Source organism: Bos javanicus, chromosome 15 (genome assembly GCF_032452875.1).
Source record: "Bos javanicus breed banteng chromosome 15, ARS-OSU_banteng_1.0, whole genome shotgun sequence".
NCBI classification, from domain to species: domain Eukaryota; kingdom Metazoa; phylum Chordata; class Mammalia; order Artiodactyla; family Bovidae; genus Bos; species Bos javanicus.
In genome coordinates, this window is record NC_083882.1 from 78,812,921 (window position 1) to 78,819,100 (window position 6,180).

The window sequence follows — 6,180 nt, forward strand, 5'->3', positions numbered from 1 at the left end:
TCTATGAATTATTCTGAAGTCTACATCATGATGCATGCTAGTTTGCATTAGTTCATTAAAGATATCTTGAAGCAATGAGAAAATTATTAACAAGTGTTTTATTTTTTAATACATTACCTTAGGTTAAAAGACTTTGTTTTCCATACATCAACATGAATCCTGAACCCCCTCTTGCCTTCCGCCCCATACCATCCCTCTGGGTCATCCCAGTGCACCAGACCTAAGCATTCTGTAGCCTGCATCAAACCTGGACTGGCGATTCATTTCATATATGATATTATACATGTTTCAATGCCATTCTCCCAAATCATCCCCCCCCTCCCTCTCCCACAGAGTCCAAAGACTGTTCTATACATCTGTGTCTCTTTTGCTGTCTCGCATACAGGGTTATCATTACCATCTTTCTAAATTGCATATATATGCATTAGTATACTGTATTGGTGTTTTTCTTTCTGGCTTCACTCTGTAAAATCGGCTCCAGTTCCAAACACCTCATTAGAACTAATTCAAATGTATTCTTTTTAATGGCTGAGTAATACTCCATTGTGTTTTCCAATACAATTATTATGGATTAAAGATCAAAACGTAAGACCAGAAACTATAAAACTCCTAGAGGAAAACATAAGCAAAACACTCTCCGACATACATCGCAGCAGGATCCTCAAAGACCCACCTCCCAGAATATTGGAAATAAAAGCAAAAATAAACAAATGGGACCTAATTAAACTTAAAAGCTTCTGCACCACAAAGGAAACTATAAGCAAGGTGAAAAGGCAGCCTTCAGAATGGGAGAAAATAATAGCAAATGAAGCAACTGACAAACAGCTAATCTCAAAAATATACAAGCAACTCCTGCAGCTCAAGTCCAGAAAAATAAACGACCCAATCAAAAAATGGGCTGAAGAACTAAATAGACATTTCTCCAAAGAAGACATATAGATGGCTAACAAACATGTGAAAAGATGCTCAGCATCACTCATTATCAGAGAAATGCAAATCAAAACCACAATGAGGTACAATTTCACACCAGTCAGAATGGCTGTGATCTAAAAGTCTACAAGCAATAAATGCTGGAGAGGGTGTGGAGAAAAGGGAACTCTCTTACACTGTTGGTGGGAATGCAAACTAGTACAGCCACTATGGAGAACAGTGTGGAGATTCCTTAAAAACCTGGAAATAGAACTGCCTTATGACCCAGCTATCCCACTGCTGGGCATACACATTGAGGAAACCAGAATTGAAAGAGACATGTGTACCCCAATGTTCATCGCAGCACTGTTTGTAATAGCCAAGACATGGAGGCAACCTAGATGTCCATCAGCAGATGAATGGATAAGTAAGCGGTGGTACATATACACAATGGAGTATTACTCAGCCATTAAAAAGAATACATTTTTTTTTAAAGAATACATTTGAATCAGTTCTAATGAGGTGGTTGAAACTGGAGCCTATTATACAGAGTGAAGTAAGCCAGAAAGAAAAACACCAATACAGTATACTAACGCATATGTATGGAATTTAGAAAGATGGTAATGATAACCCTGTATGCGAGACAGCAAAAGAGACACAGATGTACAGAACAATCTTTTGGACTCCGTAGGAGAGGGAGAGGGTGGGATGATTTGGGAGAATGGCATTGAAACATGTGTAATATCATATATGAAATGAATCGCCAGTCCAGGTTCGATGCATGATACTGGATGCTTGGGTCTGGTGCACTGGGATGACCCAGAGGGATGGGATGGGGAGGGAAGTGGAAGGGAGGTTCAGGATGGGGAACACATGTATACCTGTGGCAGATTCATGTCAATGTATGGCAAAACCAATACAATATTGTAAAGTAAAATAAATAAATAAATAAAAACATATTTACACACACACAAAAAAAACGGAAAAAAAAGTTGAGTTACTGTAGAATTGTACTAATAGTAAAGATTGCAATTATGATCTAAGTGATTTATTAAAATATGAATTTAGTAACAAATCAACAGAAAGCATACAGATAAATAATATCTTACTAAGTGAGGGGCCCTGAAAAGACCTTGTTCTCTTTTTTATTTTCCTCTGTAGTTTAGTCAAGTGGGCCTCAGGAAGCATCACTATGAACAAAGCTAGTGGAGGTGATGGAATTCCAGTTGAGCTATTTCAAATCCTGAAAGATGATGACCCTGTGAAAGTGCTGCACTCAATATGCCAGCAAATTTGGAAAACTCAGCAGTGGCCACAGGATTAGAAAAGGTCAGTTTTCATGACAATCCCAAAGAAAGGTAATGCCAAAGAATGCTCAAACTACTGCACAATTGCACTCATCTCACACGCTAGTAAAGTAATGCTTAAAATGCTCCAAGCCAGGCTTCAGCAATACGTGAACCGTGAACTTCCAGATGTTCAAGCTGGTTTTAGAAAAGGCAGAGGAACCAGAGATCAAATTACCAACATCCGCTGGATCATTGAAAAAGCAAGAGTTCCAGAAAAACATCTATTTCTGCTTTATTAACTATAAACGCCAAAGCGTTTGACTGTGTGGATCACAAAAAACTGTGGAAAATTCTGAAATAGATGGGAATACCAGACCACCTGACCTGCCTCTTGAGAAGAGTCTATGTAGGTCAGGAAGCAACAGTTAGAACTGGACATGGAACAACAGACTGGTTCCAAATAGGAAAAGGAGTACATCAAGGCTGTATATTGTCACCCTGCTTATTTGACTTATATGCAGAGTGAATCATGACAAACGCTGGGCTGGAGGAAGCACAAGCTGGAATCAAGATTGCTGGGAGAAATATCAATAACCTCAGATATGCAGATGATACCACCCTTATGGCAGAAAGTGATGAAGAACTAAAGAGCCTCTTGATGAAAGTGAAAGAGGAGAGTGAAAAAGTTGGCTTAAATCCCAACATTCAGAAAACTAAGATTATGGCATCTGGTCCCATAACTTCATAGCAAATAGATGGGGAATAGATGGGGAAACAGTGGAAACAGTGACTGACTTTATTTTTTGGGGCTCCAAAATCACTGCAGATGGTGACTGCAGCCATAAAATTAAAAGACGCTTACTCCTTGGAAGGAAAATTATGACCAACCTAGACAGCATATTCAAAAGCAGAGACATTACTTTGCCAACAAAGGTCTATGTAGTCAAGGCTATAGTTTCCAATGGTCATGTATTGATATGAGAGTTGGACTGTGAAGAAAGCTGAGTGCTGAAGAATTGATGCTTTTGAACTGTGGTGTTGGAGAAGACTCTTGAGAGTCCCTTGGACTGCAGGGAGATCCAACGAGTCCATTCTGAAGGAGATCAGTCCTGGGTGTTCATTGCAAGGACTGATGTTGAAGGTCAAACTTCAAACTTTGCTCACCTGATGCGAAGAGTTGACTCATTTGAAAAGACCCTGATGCTGGGAAAGTTTGAGGGCAGGAGGAGAAGGGGACAACAGAGGATGAGATGGCTGGATGGCATCACCGACTTGATGGACATGGGTTTGGGTGAACTCTGGGAGTTGGTGATGGACAGGGAGGACTGGCATGCTGCGGTTCATGGGTTCGGAAAGAGTCCAACATGAATGAGTGACTGAACTGACTGAACTGTTGTTTAGAGATATTAGTAACTAGCTTATAAGCTAATTGTGATGCTTAAAGGAAATGTATAATATTGTTCTTCAAATGGAAACTGCTCAAAATTCTTTTGCTTTTGTTCTTATTTCTAATATTATTAGAAATATATATTTTATTTCTAATAATAACACTAGAATACAATTCAAATAATTTCTATAAATTAATTTCTGTAAAATAAGAATTTTATAATAAATATTTTACTTTTACTTTTTAAATTATATTAGAAACATAAGCAGAAGATTTCTGTGGCCTATGTCCATTCATGTTTAAGTAGCATTATAATACAATATGATTTCAATCTTCACAAGATATGTGTGATAATTTTTTCTTATAAAGCCCTATAAATTCTAGTTCTGAAACATTATTCCAATTATCTATGTTATGTTACAGAGGTGTAAATTGAAACTCAGCAGATAAAATTCTTTCTAAGCATCAAATGGCAGAGTACAATTAAGACAGTTAAGTAGTCAGGTTTGTGTGTGTGTGCACGCTGAGTTGCTTCGGTAGTGTCTTTTTGTGGCCCTATGAACTATAGCCCGCCAGGCTCCTCTGTCCATGAGATTATCCAGGTAAGAATAGTGGAGGGGGTTGCTCTAATCTCCTCCAGAGTATCTCCCAGACTCGGATTGAACTCATGCCTCTTATGTCTCCTGCATTGGCAGGTGGGTTCTTTACCACTAGCACCACCTGGGAAGCTCCCTAAATAGTCAGGTAAGGTAATCCAAAACCCATAAAATTGATGGCAACACTCAAAGTTTTATTTAAAGCTTTTCAGCAAGGAGGAAGTCATCATAAATGTGGGGATCAAATATTTCATCCTCAATAATGTCATGTATAGCAGTTGAGTTCAGTTCAATTGCTCAGTCGTGTCTGACTCTTTGTGACACCATGGACTGCAGCATGCATTTATAGTAGACAAAGCAGAAAATACAGTGGAATGGGATTATCAGACTAGATAAAACTGAGGAACACCTGGTTTAGTTTTTCAGCAAACTAGATAGTTGGGTAAATGAATCTTACTTCTTCAAAGATAGTTTTAACTCCATTAAATTCCATCAGATAATTGTTCAAAAATTCCATTTTTCTCTCTCTACTATATATATATATATATATATATATATATATATATATATATGGTTCAGACTTCCCTGGTAGCTCAGCTGGTAAAGAATCCACCTGCAAGGCAGGAGACACCTTGTTGATTCCTGGGTCAGGAAGATCCCCTGGAGAAGGGATAGGCTACCCACTCCAGTATTCTTGGGCTTCCCTGATGGCTCAGTCAGTAAAGAATCTGACTGCAATGTGGGTTCAGTCCCTGGGTTGGGAAGGTCCCCTGGAGGAGAACATGGCAACCCACCCCAATATTTGTGCCTGGAGAATCCCCATGAACAGAGAAGCCTGGTGGGCTACAGTGCATGTGGTCACAGAGTCAGATATATCTAAGCACATTTTCTTCTTTTTTGTAGCAAAGTCAATTGTGGTTTATTTATTCCTTAATGTATATTCCTTAATGTCTATTCCTTTATACTTAATGCCAAACCCAGTTAAAATAGCATGAGTTTGTAAAAATGTATATTTTCCTCAATACTTACAATGTCACTTCACAAACAGATCACACAGTGACTTGCTTTTCAGACTATAAGACTTACCATGTAGACTATAAGACTCGACTTTACACTATGTTCTACTTAGATCTATATATTCTCTTCACTTAAGTAAAAAAATAGTGGTTCACAAATACACAAAAAATCTCTAGGTATTTGATTAAAAGAAACCTAAAGTTGTAGGGTAAGAGGCTAGGTATATAGTTCTGAAAGGAGTTTGCAGTATGTGACTGTTCCTGTTTTCCTATAACTACCTTTTTGTTTTTGTGTAGTCGCTGAGTCATGCCCAGCTGTTTTGCATCCCCATGGGCTGTAGCCCACCAGGTTCCTCTCTCCATGCACTTTCCCAGGCAAAAACACTGGAGTGGGTAGCCATTTCCTTCTCCAGGGGATCTTCCTGGCCCAAGGATGGAACCCGTGTCTCCTGCATTAGTAGGTGGATTCTTTAACTGTCTTTTACCTTTTAACATATTATTACCTTTTATACTTTGAGGCCAAGTATTTTGAGAGCTAAGTCTCCCTCAGGTTTAGCCTTCAATACAGGCAGGATCACTCTCCCTCCATATTTTTCAGTGTGTTTTGACTATGTAAAAAGTTTTGTTTTGTTTTCTTTTTTTTTTTAAACAAAGGGGATATTAGTGAAAAGTGAAATCAAGGAAAACACATTGAGAGGAAAATAAAGAAGGAACCACTGAAGGCAAGCTGTTGTTGAAGGCTTGGCTTTTACACATTCTGACTGATTGATTGATTTTCCCATTAGCAGGAGAGAATCAGCAACAGAGGGAGTGATGCAAAGACTGGCCTCAAAGATGCTGCTGCTGCTGCTGCTAAGTCGTGTTGGACTCTGTGGGACCCCATGGACGGCAGCCCACCAGGCTCCTCCGCCCACGGGATTTTCCAGGCAAGAGTACTGGAGTGGGGTGGCATTGCCTTCTCTGGGGTCAAAGATGAATGACCT